A 16403-nucleotide genomic window follows, 5' to 3' on the forward strand; every position below is an offset into this window, starting at 1 on the left:
GCTGGAATCTGGGCTAGCGGGGCGCGGGAGGTTTGGGTGACGCTGGGCGCCCCGGCTCGCCAGCGGCGCGGCGCCCGCCAGGCGGGTTGCCCAAACCCCAGGCTGAGAGAGAAAACCCTCGCTCCTCGCAGACTTGATTTTCTTTGTTTGTTTCAGAAATTAGCTCCGTGGAGACACAAGCTTGGGGCATGGTTTGAGATAGAAGTAATGAAGGGATTCTGTCTTTCTGGTCCTGATTGAAGCGAGTTAGAGGAAGGGAGGTCGAGCCCAACCTCTGCCAATTTGTCGGTTTACAAGTGTGTGTGCGTGCGTGTGTGTGTGTGTCTGTGATTTTCCTATGTGGCCTCTTGAACATTTTCTTATGATACTCTCCGTAATTTCACTTTCCAGGCATACATTTTGTTTTCAGGTGTGGCTGAGTAAAGGGAGGGCTCCTTTCAGCTTTTTTTATGGTTGATCAGCAGGTCTAATTGAAGAGAAAAAAAAAACTGCTAATGAATCTGAAAGAATAAGAATCAACAGAAACAGATCCTCTGGTTTCTGTGTATGACAGATTTCTAATCAGAATGATGCATTAGGTAGCATTCTTCTACGTCTCTGGTCATTGAAAACTTTAATGACAAACCCCAAAGGCATAGCTGATAAGACCTTCAGTGTAGCGTGCAGTATTGAGGGGTCCAGAAGGTCTGGAAATGCTAAGGAAAATATTCAGTATGTTAATATCATATTAATTCCTATTGTGTGTCTTTTGTTACATTACTTAAAAATTAAACTCAGAGGAAGCAACACCTCGGTGGGGCCATTGAACAGCAAGCCGGTCATAAATTAACCATATCTATGGGTGTGTAACTAATTTAACCATAAACGCAAGGTGAGTTTGACTACGGTGCGATTGTGATGTGGCACAAGGTGATCCCTTGAAAGCCATCTGTTATCTTTTTTGGCAGGTTTAGTTCCAGGGAAATGGCACTTCCTTTCTTCATCACTGCCAACTAATGAAAAGCACAGTGTGTTGTTAGGCATATGATATAGTTCAAGTTTCTGGTAGTAGCAGCCAATGGGGCAGAACAGTCATATCTTATTAAGAGCAGCAACAAGTTGACCGCCTGTGGTTTTAATTCTGAGAACTCAGCAAATGCTACGGCGTATTTTTAGTACCCCCAAACCACTGCTGCTGCTTTTCAATTCATTTTGGTTGACTAACATTGAATTTAAAATACAGTGATGTTGGCTTACGATTAGCAAGCATATGGTTATTCCTCTCAGAAACCCATCCACTAGGAAAGGAACGGGTGGGGGAGAGAGGAGGCAAGGGGAAAGAAGAAGAAGAGACAAGGAGGCAGTATTATCGCACGATTTACTGATGGCATAAGTTACAGATGTGTGGCACCTGGAAATTCAGCTGTTGGTGTAGCTGAAGAAACCTGATGAAGAAACTGAACTCAGCCTTAAGAAGGACACGTGGGTTTGAAGTCACACAGGAGCAGCTCTAGGTGGTGGTAATCGCCTTGCAGATTGGATGGAGATGCCTCTGATGGTTCTCCTTCCTGCTTTGGTTATCACTTTTTTAAATCCCAATGGGAACTGGGAAATTCGGTGGACACCGAAATTCAAAAAGTGAGCATGGATATATTCTTTGATGTGGATCAACCAGGCCCATGAGCTTCGATGGCTTAGTACACCAGTTAGACACTTTGTCTTGAAAAATACCAGAAGCCCGAGTTCTCTTTTTAAGCACACTTAACCATCATGTGGCTCGTGAATAATTCAGATGGTGCAAGCAATTCACACCTGTGAGAAGTGTTGGGAGTTAAAGAATAGAGCCTGTTTGTGGTGGCAGCTGTGTTCTCCCAGGCAAAGGCCAGAGTCTGAGAAAATAGGGCACTCTATCCCTGTATTAATTTTCGCAGAGGGCCTACTAGGTGCCAGGAAGTACATTATAAGCCTCAGCCGCAAGGAGACTAAGTGAGGAAGGCCATTTTAGGATTCCCTCTAGTGCTGAAGTTCTGGGATTATTGTTCTTGAGTTCTGGCTACACCACTGCCCAGCTGGGTAATTTGAGGTGAGTTACTCAACCTCTCCAAGCCTCAATTTCCTCGTCTGTAAGTAAGGCTAATGCTAATAACGGGACCTACATATAGGAATGCTGTGTGGATTAAATGAGATAATGTGTGTATGGCGTTGAGCACAGAGTGTGGTACTTAGTAAGTGTTTGGGGTGAATACATTTTGCTCCTTTGAGGCATGAAATAGAAGGCACTTCATGGCTCAGACTTTAGGGGCAGAAGTAAGTCCAACACACGTAAAACTTGCCTCTTACATTGCATGTTAAATTTGATCTTGTGGTTCGAGGCCCATTAAATAAGCATTTATTAAGTGTATCTTAGGTTTCGGGCACCGTCCCAAGTGTTTGGAATAGAAAAATGAATCAAGGTCCTTTCCCTCACCGTCCAGAGGCAGAGATGGACAATACATAGTGATCTGTATTCCAGTTGGATAAAATGAATTATGTGGAGGAGAGTACAAGGAAGAGAGTGATTCCTTCAGCCTGCAGGAGTCAGTGGGGGTGACCTCTGAGTTGAGGCTCAAAGGGTGTGTGGGATTTTTCCAGAGGGCACGGAGGGGGAAAGGCATTTCAGGAAGAGGGAAGAGCTTAGACAAAGTCCTGGAGATGGGGAAGTCCATGGCCTAATTTTTAGCTTCCTTTCTTAGGGCTAGTGATCCATTTTCAAGGTGGTGTCTCTTCTCCCGACAGTTCCGCTTAAGACCCATAAGCAGCATCCTGCATGGAGGTGCTATGGCACTTACTCTTGCTGCTGATGTGGGGGGTTTTCTTTCTGTTCAAGTAGCAGTGGGTTTGATGGAACAGCTCTGGAAGCCTTAGGACGCGTTTGGGCAACTGAGCAGTAAAAAAGGAACTGTCGATTTTGTAGTGAATAGCATATGGAGAGGTGAACTCGAATAATAGGGGTTAAACCTCTCTTGGAGGAATAGATGTGGAAGATTTAGGCTTGGTTGTGTTTGCACAGGGAGTAAAGAGCTAATAACTTACTCACTAGTAAGTTCAAAGTTATCTGATTTTCCTGAGAATACGTTCTCACTTGCTGGTGTTGAACCCCAACACCCGAGTGTGCCATTTATCCTCCGTTATCAGCTGAGACACAACAAATGAAATAATCAGGTTAAAATTAATTTTTAAACACATTTTCCAAGAACTGTTCAGAAATTTTCTTCTGGAATATTCAATTATGTGTAGAAGAAATTGCTTTGCCTTTGTTTTAATGATAACTGCTAGTAATTAAATTTCACAATCACCTAGATTGCCAGGATGGTTTGATTACCTTTATTATTTTAAATGGAAAAAAAAGCCACTATCCCTATGCTTTTACTCTAGCCTGTGGTACTTGATTATATTCTGAAATAAACAATGGTTAATTTGCAAAACAGTTTTCTTAATAATCACGGGTTATATTTGCTTTTATAATTGAAATAAGAACTTTTTGCATTTTTAGTGATTTGATTGCCAAATGGTAATTTCACAGAGTTAAAAAAAAAAAACTGACATAAAGTAATAAATAAAGAAGCTCTGAGATGTTTTCTAGTAACTGAACAAGGTAAAAATTAAATATTAAAGGGACCCCTGGGATATGAAGTTGTTAAGATTTTGAGAACATAAAGACACTGTATTATAGAAATGAAATCAACCCAGACTTCTGAAATTAAAATGCAGATGGGAAAAGGTAAAAGGCAGTATTTATGTGCAGCATCATTGAAACCTTAATTGGGAAAAGAGCATTCCTGAATGGATTGAAGGATTTATTCCTCCAGATTTTGTACAATAGTAATGTGGGCCAAATAAATAATGTTATTTTCTGCTGTCACACTGGCTTGATCCTAGAAATGATAAATAGGAATTTTCATTACTCATTATTGGAGGGTCCGAACCAGTGACATATACAAATCTTTCATATCCCCAGATGCAGAAGGTAAAGCTGAACTATAATAATGCTGCTAAGACATATCCGTGTGATTACAAACTCCATGGATCCACTGCTACAAAACAGGGTATCTTTGTTGAAACAAGCCCTCTTTTGGATCCCTGAATGATTCAGAAATATCCTATTTTGTGCAAAAGAAATTTCCTTACCATTGCTTTAGTGAGATCTGCTGGTAATTTAATTTCACCATTACCTAGCGGGTCAGGAAGATTTGCTGATTTTTGTTATTTTAAATCCCCTCCCCCCCCCAAAAAAAAATTGCAAATAAAAAATCACAAAGCTAAAACTAATGTCCTGAAAGAAATCATTCGCTTCCATGGGGAGTATTGTTCTTTGCTATTTTTCTGGCGACCTTCCCACACCTCATTTTAACTTGTCAGATTTTTTTCACTGTCCCTTTGTGGTGATCCGGACAAACCCAGTGATAGAGAATCTGAAAGGAAAGACTTTCTTAAGCGTGACCGCATGTTTGCTGGGTTTGACAAGGGCCCACGGATAGGTGTGCTTTTACTAAAACACCAGATCCCCCCTATTCCCACAAACCCGACGAAGTGTTTTGAAAGACCCTGCCATTCGCTCAACTTTTGGGAGATGCAAACCCCAGGTATTTTCTGAGGCCAGCCCGTGAGGGATTTAAGTGGACAGTGTGTTCTCTGAGCTGCGCCCCGGGGCTTGGCCCGGGTGTCAGTCCCGCTGAGGGCCGTCTGCTGCTCTGCGGGGTCTCCTGCTTTTGCACAATGGTCAAAATAACCGGACGTTAGGTTTGGACAATCTGTACATGAGTAGTGTCACGTGGGTGAGTTATGGAAAAGAGTTTTTTGCCAGAAGATCAAGATTCTTGCCAAGATCGTTAGAATTGGGGAAAGAGGAAGGGACCCAGGGATAGACGTATGATTAATAACACCCATCTATCACCCACCAATCATGTATGTTTTGTGAATGTTGTCACATTTCATGGCTCCTGAAGTACGTCATTTAATTTTCACAATGAATGGCTTCCTTCCTTCCTTCCTTCCTTGCTCTCTTCTTTTTCCTTTTCTTACCTGGTGTTGTGTTGGTCAGTTTTCTATTCAGAATTTTTTTTTTCATAAATCCTGCCCTTGGTCAGCTCTACTGTTAATGGTTTCCAAATCCTCCCAGTACCTTCCTGCTGCTTCTTCCATTTGCTCCGTGAGGTTGGAAGCTGGTATTCTGTTTCGCACGTGGATTCTGGTCGGGCAGTCAAGACGGACGTCTGTCTGTCTGGTGCAGGCCGATTGGTGTAAGAGTACACATTCCAGGGGCGCCTGGGTGGCGCAGTCGGTTAAGCGTCCGACTTCAGCCAGGTCACGATCTCGCGGTCCGTGAGTTCGAGCCCCGCGTCAGGCTCTGGGCTGATGGCTTGGAGCCTGGAGCCTGTTTCCGATTCTGTGTCTCCCTCTCTCTCTGCCCCTCCCCCGTTCATGCTCTGTCTCTCTCTGTCCCAAAAATAAAATAAAAAACGTTGAAAAAAAAAAAATTTAAAAAAAAAAGAGTACACATTCCTGTGTCTCAAAATTACTAGCAAAAGCAGAGGTGTATTTAAAGTCTTCATGGCTAGAGGAAAATCCAGTTAGGAATGCCCCGGTCCCATAGGCAGTCTGCTCTGACACAGGACCCATGTGTCTGTTTGCTGGGATCTGAGCTTGAAGACCTGGCCTGTGTTCATTGCCAAGTCGTGATAAAACTTTTCAGCTCTGTACCCACGGAGGGTCATTCACCAGCTGCTTGGGTGAACAGCCTGCTTTTCCCCTCATTTGTTATTAATCAAACACGTTTGTGGGGGCCGATCTTCGAATATGGTCTTTACAGTATGGTCTAATTACAGCCTTGCCTTGCTTCAATAGTTTGGCCTGTCAAAGTCACCCAACCTCAGCCCGATAAAGTGTTATTTTAAATCATCCAATGTCTGCGTTCCCGTGGACATTCTCTAATAAAGGTGTTCGGTGAATAGCCTTATTTAAAATGTAATCCCTTCAGGTCAGAGGTTACATTGATGAGATTTCTGGAGTTGAGACATTGTCTACACATTGTACGATCACTCCTTGCCTTGGTGGGCCTGCTGGAGAGAACAGTTTTTCAGGAGGAGAGGCTAGATGCTGCTTGCCTGGCGGAATCCCCTAGATCTGGATAAACAGTCTGCTTCCTTGAGCTGGCAAGAATTTTCACATTCTGAAATGCATCTTCATTAGATGTTGCAGGAAGAGCCTTAAACTCAGAAGATCTGGACACTGAAACTTTTTTTATAAAAAGTTTATTTATTTTGAGAGAGAGAGAGAGAATGCAAGTGAGCCATCAGCAGAGGGTCAGGGACAGAGAGGGAGAGAGAGAATCCCAAGCAGGCTCCACACTGTCAGCCCAGAGCCCGATGTGGGGCTGGAACTCACGAGCCATGAGATCATGGTCTGAGCCGAAATCAAGAGTCAGACGCTTAACTGAGCCACCGAGGTGCCCCTGGACACTGAGACCTTTAACCAAGCCATTTAAACCCTTGGCCAGGATACCTAAACCCTTAACTAAGGCTCTTAAACCCTTGGTCAGAGGCTTTAAGCCCTTAACCAACACCCTTAAACCATTAACCAGGACCCTTGAGCCCTTAACCAAAGTTCCTAAACCCTTAATGTAGTCACTTAAGCCAGGTAGTTAACCAAGCCCTACAACTAGCTAGCTATGTGACCTTTGGTGAAATTAGCTTCTCTGAGCCTTAAATTCCTCTCTCTGCAAATTACAGCTGTGGCAGCCTGTTTCAAGGAATAGATGTGAGCATTAATAGGGTGAGGGAAGCATTGTCTCCCACAGATGGGGCTATCATACTTGCTCAGTAGATGTCAACGCCCCTCCTTCCTTTTCTCCCACCCTTAATATCTTGGGGCTTTAGTTCTCTGATCTTTAAACCGGAAAGCATGCTATCTGATGAATTTATCCCACAGGATTGTCATTCCTGAAGTACTGTTTGGGGGAAATGCTTAGTAAATTATAAAAGCAACAATTCTGAATGGTTGCCCTGTGTCACTCTGTTTACATGCAATCCTCAGAGTATTCTCTGAGGTAGACAGAGTATCCCCTTTTTGCAAACAAAGAGGTTATGGTCAGACAGGGCACAGGGCTGGGGTTCAAGGTTGCCATGATAGAGCCAAGTGTACTTAATTTCAAAGATCCTGTTTTTTTTCCTCTTGAAATGTACGCTGTTGGTTTTTGTCTCTGTGTGTTTAAAAGTGTCTGATATTAAGGTTTAAGGCTGAAATGCATGCTCATTGTTAACAGAGAACATACAGTAACACAGTTGTGCTTCATTCTGTTGTCCTCGGTATCCAGACCCACATCCAGCCTGACCAAAGCTTATTCTCACTGGTGTTAGGGACTGGGAGGTGTTACCAAGGTACCTAGGGGATTGGATTTAAGGATATCTGTACTTAAGAATGGTCTCCCAGAGTGAAGGGGATATAGGTGTTCAGTGCGCTATTCTTGCCACCTTTCTAAGGTTTGAAAATTTTCCAAATGAAAGAAAAAAGACAGAGCAGGGGTAGGGGAAGAATAGTACTACTGAGTAATTAAGTACTAAGTACTAAGAATAGTACTGCTTTGCATCCAGTTGATTTCTTCACTGGAGCTTTAAAAACATTCCATTTTGTGTGAGCTTTTCAAGTCTTGTGGTCACCTCATGAACCCCCCAGATTCTGCATCTTCAGGGGGAAGGATTCGTATTTCTTTTAAGCGAAAAAGTAAGGGAACTGAAATTACAGAAGGCGTTCAGGTAGACCGTGTGGAACATTTCCTACCTGAGAATGTTTTCTTTTGTTTTTTGTTTCATTTTGTTTTTTTTTTTTCCCCCCTCCGGAGCTGGTTTAACCTCACGTTGCATTGTTGGTTTCAAGTGAGGAGGGAGCCTGCAGGTTGTTGAGCAGATTCCAGAATTACTGAAGAGAATCGGGGTCTGAGGAGCTCGGGGAACTGTCCAGGGCTGCTCAGCAGGTTGATAGTGGAGCTAGAACTGGAACTGACCTCTAGGACCCACATTCCCAGAACATTCATTCTCCATCCCCACTTGCTGACTGATCCTAAGGCGTAGCATTATCCTAAGAGATTTTCTTACAACTGTTTTTTTTTTTTTTAGGGGGGGCCGGGGGTTGGCTTCATTGAGGCTGTTCTGTTTAATTATTTGATATTTTCAAAACAGAAGTTATAAAGTGCTTTGTATTTTATTTTATTTTTTATTTATTAAAAAAAATTTTTTTAACATTTATTTATTTTTGAGACAGAGAGAGACAGAGCATGAATGGGGGAGGGTCAGAGAGAGGGAGACACAGAATCCGAAACAGGCTCCAGGCGGTCAGCACAGAGCCTGACGTGGGGCTCGAACTCACGGACTGCAAGATCGTGACCTGAGCCGAAGTCGGGCTGCTTAACCGACTGAGGCACCCAGGTGCCCCAAGTGCTTTGTATTTTATTTTATTTTATTAGAAAAAAATTTTTTTTTAACGTTTATTTATTTTTGGGACAGAGAGAGACAGAGCATGGACTGGGGAGGGGCAGAGAGAGAGAGAGACACAGAATCCGAAGCAGGCTCCAGGCTCTGAGCCGTCAGCCCAGAGCCTGACGCGGGGCTTAAACTCATGGACCGTGAGATTGTGACCTGAGCTGAAGTCAGACGCTTAACCGACTGAGCCCCCCCAGGCGCCCCAGTGCTTTGTATTTTAAATGAGGCTTAAGTCTCAAGACAGTTGTGCCTTGAGCACAACTTAAGCACAGACTTAAGCGACCTAGCATCTGCCCTGACTATATATAGCTGTGCTGTCCAATATGGTAATCACTAGCCACATGTAGCTGTTTCAATTTAAATTGATGTAAATTCAGTTCCTCAGTTGCATGAGCCACATTTCAGGTGCTCAGTAGCACATGTGGTTAGTGGCTACCATATTAGACCACGCAGAAATACAACGTTCCCATCGTTCTGTGGAAGATTCTATTGGGCAGCCCTGGAAGAAGGTGGTTCTAAGACAGGGATATTACTGATGTAAAATTAACAAGCTAAGGATAGGAAATGGTCTCCCATTCCTGTATTTGCTCTGTGTGCTACTTGGGTTATATTTCACTAACTTTGCAAATTAGCTTTTCTTTTAAAGTAATTTTTTCATAACTTTGAGGGGGAACAATGGAATGACAGCCAGAGGATGATGTTGGGGAGAGTAGTTAAAATATTTATAAACTCTTCTAGTCTTGCAAGCTTTTTAAAAAATGGTCTGCAGTTTCCCTAATGACAACTCCGTTTCTTAAAAAAAAAAAAAAAAAAAAAAAATCCTACAGTGAGTTATAATTTCACCCTCAACGAGGAAAAAAAAAACGCCCATGATCAGAAGTAGATTGGATCTTATAATTGTAAATCTTCCAAAACATCATAAGGAAAATAGGAAAATTGTGAATGTGTGGACTGAGGTTGCTAGGGGCATATCCAAGCCATGCTATTTAAAGGAGATTTTCTACCAAGTTGGCCATCAGCAAACCATTTGCCTAGAAGTATTTTACTTCTGCAGAAGGCCCACATATGGGGCAAAGCAAATGGACTGGTTTTTAGAAAATAAAGTTAGCTTTTGGAATTTTCGGCACATTTAATTGGAAGAAAACGTGTGCCAAGAAAATGCAAGAACATGGCAGTTGCTAAGAAAAGGAAGCTGCCCTCCTCCTTGAACTTCTGTTGCCGTCTTCAAGTGCATCAAGGAAATGGAAAGGTAGATGGTGTGTTTAAAGGGTCAAACAACCGTCAAGAAATAGTTCAAGGCCATTGGATTCAAACATGATAGCCAGAGGACTATGGCATGTATGGCTTGGTCCTTATTGACATAACTCAGATCATAAATTTAGGGCGGTGTGAATCAAAGAATCACTTGATCACTGCCTGCAATTCTTTTCTCATCAGAGTCCTGGTACCTGGATTTCATCTTATCCTCTGCACCCTTGGGACTGGCTGAACACTGTGTTCTTCAAGGAAACAAAACCTGGCATTCTTTATTCATTTCACATATTTGCATACTAACAATATAAAGTAATTTTTCTTAAGTAATTTTGCTTCTAAGAAATACACTCAGGCGATCAGTGTTTGAGACAACAAGGAACCAGGCAGAAGGGAATAGGGCTTTACTGGTAAATCTTCTGTAGCAAATACTCGAACGTGTGGCTGCCACACTGACCTGTCACAGTCTCGAGGCTGAGCCGTGCACTGCCTTATACGGTAGCCCCACGGGCTGTTTAGGTCTCGAAATGTGGCTAGCGTGACTGGAGCTGTGCTGCAAGGGCAAAATACCCAGCAGAGTTTGAAGACTTAGTAGAAACCAAACAGGACAAGAAGTGTCTCACGAACAACCTTGCTATATGGCGTATACATTGAAATGATAACATTTTGTGGATATGAAGTTTAAAAAAAAAAGGTATTTTGAAGATCGCTTTCACCTGTTCATTTAAACATGTTTGATGTGGCTCTAGACTATTTAAGACTGGAGGCACAGCTCATGTCATACTTGGATCGCCACTGGCCTGGATGGCTCCAGTGAGAATCCACTACACAAAACCTGCTGATTCACTACTCCATGGCTCCCATAGTTGGAGCCCTGTGCACTCTCTAAGCCAGAAAGGTACCCTCCCTTCCCTGAGGCCCCGGTCAGCCCCCATTCTCAGGTCCCTGTTCTGTTTTAGTGCCAGGCCTTGAGATATGTCCTTCCTTGTCTGGGTCTGTACAGAGATTTTGAAATGAAATAATACAGAGAGGAACAGAGTGGAACACCATCAGATTCTTACTGATACAGATTTTGTGCCTTGTTCTATGCTGGACTATAGCTCTAGACTTCGCATATTTACTTGTTAGAGTTCTGTGCATCCCTCTTTCCGAAGAAAGCTTGCAGTGCTAGGAAGTTGGGAAGAGAAGCCGAGAGAACAAGGGACACATTTTTCTCCCAACGTATGTAGAAAATTCTCCTGTGATCATGTTCTCCAGGGGCTCCTTGCCATGAATATGTATATGTGTATAAAACATGTCCGTGTGTGATATATGTCTGTAGGCATGTATATATGTCTGTGCGTGTGTGTTTGTGGGTATATGTATATACGGAAAGCAGAAGTGGATTAGGTTTCAAAAAGTTATTTCCACGCAAATATATATTATATAAGTTAATATCAAGGGAAAGGCAAAGTCAAGCCTAGCGTTACTTTTAGTAATGAAAATATTCACTTGGGATTATGCTAATGATGTGTAGATATTAATACACATAATTCGGCTGCCTAATGTTGATTTAAGTTGCTCATTCAAATTCACTTTATTACAGAAAAATTAGCCATTTGTTTTATAGTGTTTGTCCCTGCAGACAGTGAAACCGTTAAGCCATGTTTAGTGGGTAAATAACACTATTTTGCTGACTTTCATATGCAGAGAGAGCATTATCCTGTCTCCCACAGGAAGTGTCCTGTGAGTTATTACTTTCTGGCTGGGGACCTGGTTAGTTCAAGCCAGGTGTCCTCTCTGTTATCGCCCTGGTGATCAAGGTCCAAGGTTGAGGTACTGTCAGTGATGAGGGCACAGAAGTTTTTTCTTTTATGTGACGTTAATATGCCTAAGGCTTGAACTTTATCCACACGAGTGCCCTGTGCTTGTTTTAAGCAGCCAAACTAACCCACATGCCTTTTTCTTTTTTTCCAAACATGAATTCTTCCTCAGCGAAAAAAAAGCAATTGACAGGGACTTTGTAAACTTTCTTGCCATAATATCAGATTAAGATTAGGAACATAACCACAGCAAATCCTAGGCAATCACAATCGGAAGACATGATTTGGAATTAGACAATGCAGTTTGTCGTAAGAATATAATAATTGCCATAATACTTATTTGGTTCCGCGTTCTAACCCCAGTAATAGCTCTAAGGATCTTCTGTAAAGATGCTCAGCAGCTTTTCAAGGAAAAGATGCCCTGCAGACATCTTACTTTTCACAAATAGCTGAGTGTAAATCTGTCACTCTGGAATTCATATAGACATGTTTCTGAGAGCATATGTAGTTTCAGCTTGTGGTCCCTCCTTATAGTAACGAGTTCCACCCATTTTCCACCCCTAGAGTGGACTGCTATTTCTTTTTATTGCTTTAAATGTAACTCTCTGAAACTTATTTCTAACATCCAACCTCGGGTTTTATAAATAAGTGTGGGTTCATTTGAACCCTGGACTTCAAGAATGGTGTTGTGTATGGGGGCGCCTGGGTGGCTCAGGCAGTTAAATGTCCGACTTTGGCTCAGGTCATGATCTCACGGTTCGTGGGTTTGAGCCCTGCTTTGGGCTCTGTGCTGACAGCTCAGAGCCTGGAGCCTGCTTCAGATTCTGTGTCTCCCTCGCTCTCTGCCCCTCCCCCACTCACACTCTGTCTCTCTCTCTCTCAAAAACTAAATAAACATTAAAAAAAAAAAAAAGGATGGTGTTGTGTGACAAGCGTTGGAAAGCTGGGGAGCTGGCCCAAACACCAGCACCAACTGGCTGTGTTAAATTTGGACCCCTCTGAATTTTCTCATCCATAAAATGGGCTAATAATACTTGTGAAAATCAAATGGGATAGTGTCTGTGAAAGAAATGTGAACATTGAAAACTTGGGAACAACACATAAAAACCTCTGGTCTCATGAAGTTCCATTCTTGTAGAGATGCTCTGTTGGTTCCTTTTCTGGGTGATCGATGATCACTCAGAGTTCATAATTGTCTACTGTAACTTGAAAAATCTCCTCTAAATATATCACCTTGCTCTTCACCAGCCTTTCAAAGCCTTGAAGGGTAAGCCTATCAGTTTAGAATCTCCCTATTCGGAGCAGGATTCCACTAGGCATCCCACTTTCCCATAAACATTTTAAATTAGCCCAGACAAATCTCTCACCCAAAGAGACACCACTGTTTATACTTTCTGATCGAGAGGAGTGTCTCTTTTTGAAATTAAATTTGGTGTAATATTCAATCTATGCAAATACATCCCTGCAACAGACATGTAAGTTATAAAGCACAGCAAGAGAACTCTCGTAAGAGAGTCAGTCACTCAGTCTGGGAACATCACCTACTCTGGCATCTTCCTGGGAACTCTTCTCTTTTCTCCCTTCCCTCCCCCTGCCTCCCCCCCCACCATCTTCTTTCACTCCCTTCCTCCAAAAGTAACCACTATGAATTTCCTGTTTACTGTTACCTTGGTTTCCCTTCTTTCTTCAAATAATTTTGTCACATCACCAAAAACCCATGCTTCCCAGACAGATGTTTCTGTCTGTTCTGGTCACTGCCAATCTTCAGTACCTGGAACAGTGTCTTGCATGCAGGAGGCACTCAATAATTGTTGAGTAAATGAATATGTCTATATCCCAAGCACTCCATCATAGGAATGCTGCAGTAGCCCCTCCTTTATCTTTTGTATGTAAATCAGCTCTGTGAGGACCCCATCACTGGTTCACATTAGCCACATGCCTTTAATGACTTTTAGAAAGTTAGGGTTTCTTGTAAAAACTTGTAATGTGGAATATTTGCACTTAGGTGCAATAGAAGACTCCCAGCAAAATCACATGGACTTTTCTGAACCGAGACTGCTCCTCAAACCTGATGTGTAGTTCACAACTACTTTTCGGGAGTAAATAGTGAACCACTCAAAGAATATAAGCAGCAAAGCTAGAGCTCAATGGGGAGAGCTACAGAAAAGATTTTAGAAAGTGATATAGTGCACGTGCCACAGCAGTAGCAAACCTTGAAAACAGTATGTGAAAGAAGCCAGTTACAAAAGCCCACATATTGTATGATTCCACCTGTATGAAATGTCCAGAACAGGCAAATCATAGAGACAGAAAGTAGATAAATAATTTCCTAAGGCGGGGTGGCCTGGGGGGAAATTGGAGTGATTGCTAATGGGCCTGGGGTTTCTTTGGGGGATGATGAAATTGTCTGTGGTAAGGGCTGCACATGTTTGTTAATAGACTCAAAGTCACCAAACAGTATACTTTTAAACAGGTGAATTGCAGGGTATGTGAATTATACTCAATAAAACTGTTACTTAGAAGAAGCAAAAAAAAAAAAAAAAAAAAAAAGGGCAGAGTAGGGCTGAGAAGGTGAAAAGTTTGTAACGTTAGCAGACGGGGTGGCGGGGTGGGATCAAGTCCTACAGATCAAGTCCTTCCTGGATGGATACTCATAATCACATAGGAGACATTCATTCCGTATTCACTGATCGCAACACGTGGGGGTGTGTTCATATCCTCTTCCCATTTTTATTTCCAGAGTTGTCTTTTTCTGACAGCCCCCGACCTCCTTAGAAGGTGTTCTCTGTGGTTGTTGGTTCCTGGGGTCAGCTCAGCCTGCACTCCACAATGCCTCCTTCCCCAGTGCCCCCCAAAGGCTGCGGTATCCTCTCCTTCTGGCTGAGGAATGAGGGCCAACAGCAGGTCTCCTCTGCTGATGCTGGACAAAGCAATTAGTGCATTTCTCATGACTAGTTAATTAGATTTTTGTGCAGCTTTTCAAGCCCCGGGCACAACTCTTACACCCTCAAAGCAGAACATGAGTCATCTGGGAACCAAGATTCCTACCGTGTAACCTTGGTACTGCTGAGTTGACTAGTCCTGTGATGCATCTGCGGCTGCCTCCAGATGCCCCCGCTGGATGGATGCGTGTGTATCATCTGTGGGCTCTTTTGTTGTTAATAATCAAAGAACGGGCACGCTTTGATCATGTCAGATCACAGCATTGTACTGTAAATACTTTGTTAGAAAGACTAGAATATTACACGGGTACAGTTGTCTCAGATGTTAGTAGTGTTTGCTTTAACCCTGAACAAGCAAAGAAGCATGCATTTGATCAGATTTGATCCACGATAGGAACACTTCAAATATGACGTTTTTCAGAACCACATATAGTTCATGATAATAAATCTAATCCATATGAATTTTAAAAATACCTGCTGCTTTTCAGTGGCAGATTGTTGCAAAGGTCCCTTTCCTCTCCCCTCAAGGTCAGTGACTCGTGGGATAAGGTATACTTTCTGCTGGTTGGAGGAAGATCGGGCTCTGGTGGGGAGCTTTTGGAGCGTCTTTGGGTCCCAGAGTCCCCGGGGCAGCCACTTTCACGGGCAGGCTGCAATCTTCAATGGCCCTCGGGAGTTTATAGCAAGGCTGGCACCACTTCAAACTGTTCATGGCTTATCCTTCTTACTCCTCATGGGACGACAGAGATGGGCACCTATTCATGGGAGTTTAATGGCAAAGCAAGTACTAAAACATCCTCTTCGGGTCTCGTTCAGAGTGTTTTTCTGGCAGCCGGAGGAGGAAGTGGGCATATGCACTACAGTGGATTTGCTGTTCTGCGTCCTCCCTCGGGGACATCCGGTTGCCTTGGGTTCCCTACAACAACACGCGAAGGCAAGGTATTGTGCCAGGTGTTGGCCTCTGCACCTGCTCTCACATTTCACCCCAGGGACGGATCTGACACCTTGATTCTCCTACAGCGCTCCTGCTTTCTCCGTGGTTTTGCTTTCTGCGGTTTCACTTCCCTGTGGTCAAACAGGCTCCGGTAGCAAACGCTCCTCTTTCTGATGAATCGGCAGGTCAATAGCAGCCTAACTCGAGCTGCTCACAGAGCCCAGGTCATTCACCAGGTCTCGTCACGTGGGCATGTCCTCGGCTCACATGATCCCAGGAGAAAGGGTGCGCACGGTGCAGTATTTTGAGACGGAGATCGTATTTACATAACTTTTATTACAGCATACTGTTAACAGTTTTCTGTTTCATTATTAGTTACTGTTTTGAATCTCGTACCGTGCCCAGCTTACAAACTGAACTTTATCGTAAGTGTGTGTGTACAGACAAAACTAATATATATACGTATATATACATATATATATATACGTATATATACATAGTATATATACGTATATATATATATGTATATATATAGGGTTCAGTACTATCTGTGGATTTAGGCGCCCCCTGAGGGTCTCCGAAGACGCCCTCCCCACCCCACCCCCGCTCCATAGATAAGGCAGGGACCACTGTGGTCTCTAATGTCACAGGCCAAAGTTTCCTTAACAAAAGCTGCTGTTTATGGAGCTTTTCTGGTGCTGACACCAAAATGCCTAACACATTCACACCTCCTCACTTCCTCTTTAGAACATGTCAGGGTGTAATTATTGTCTGGGTTAGGATGTTTCTGCTGCAAATACAGAAAACCCTGAAGGAGGTGAGAGATAGGGGAACCAAACCACTGTGGCTGTCAGCTTCTCTGCAGTCTCTTGGCGGAGGACCTTTGTCCTCATCACGGTCTGTGGGTCCAAGACCTGTGTCGGGCTCCGTGGTGAGAGCATGGGGCCTGCTTGAGATTCTCTCTCTCCCTCTCTCTCTGCCC

At 43.2% G+C, this 16403-nt stretch overlaps 1 protein-coding gene across 1 annotated transcript in view; it reads left to right on the forward strand.

Moving 5' to 3' along the window:
* Nucleotides 1-16403, forward strand: part of CHN2 (chimerin 2) — a 299632-nt gene that overhangs the window by 596 nt on the left and 282633 nt on the right. The gene's annotated exons all lie outside the window — the stretch shown is intronic.

The sequence above is a fragment of the Panthera leo genome, chromosome A2 (assembly GCF_018350215.1).
Source record: "Panthera leo isolate Ple1 chromosome A2, P.leo_Ple1_pat1.1, whole genome shotgun sequence".
NCBI lineage: Eukaryota > Metazoa > Chordata > Mammalia > Carnivora > Felidae > Panthera > Panthera leo.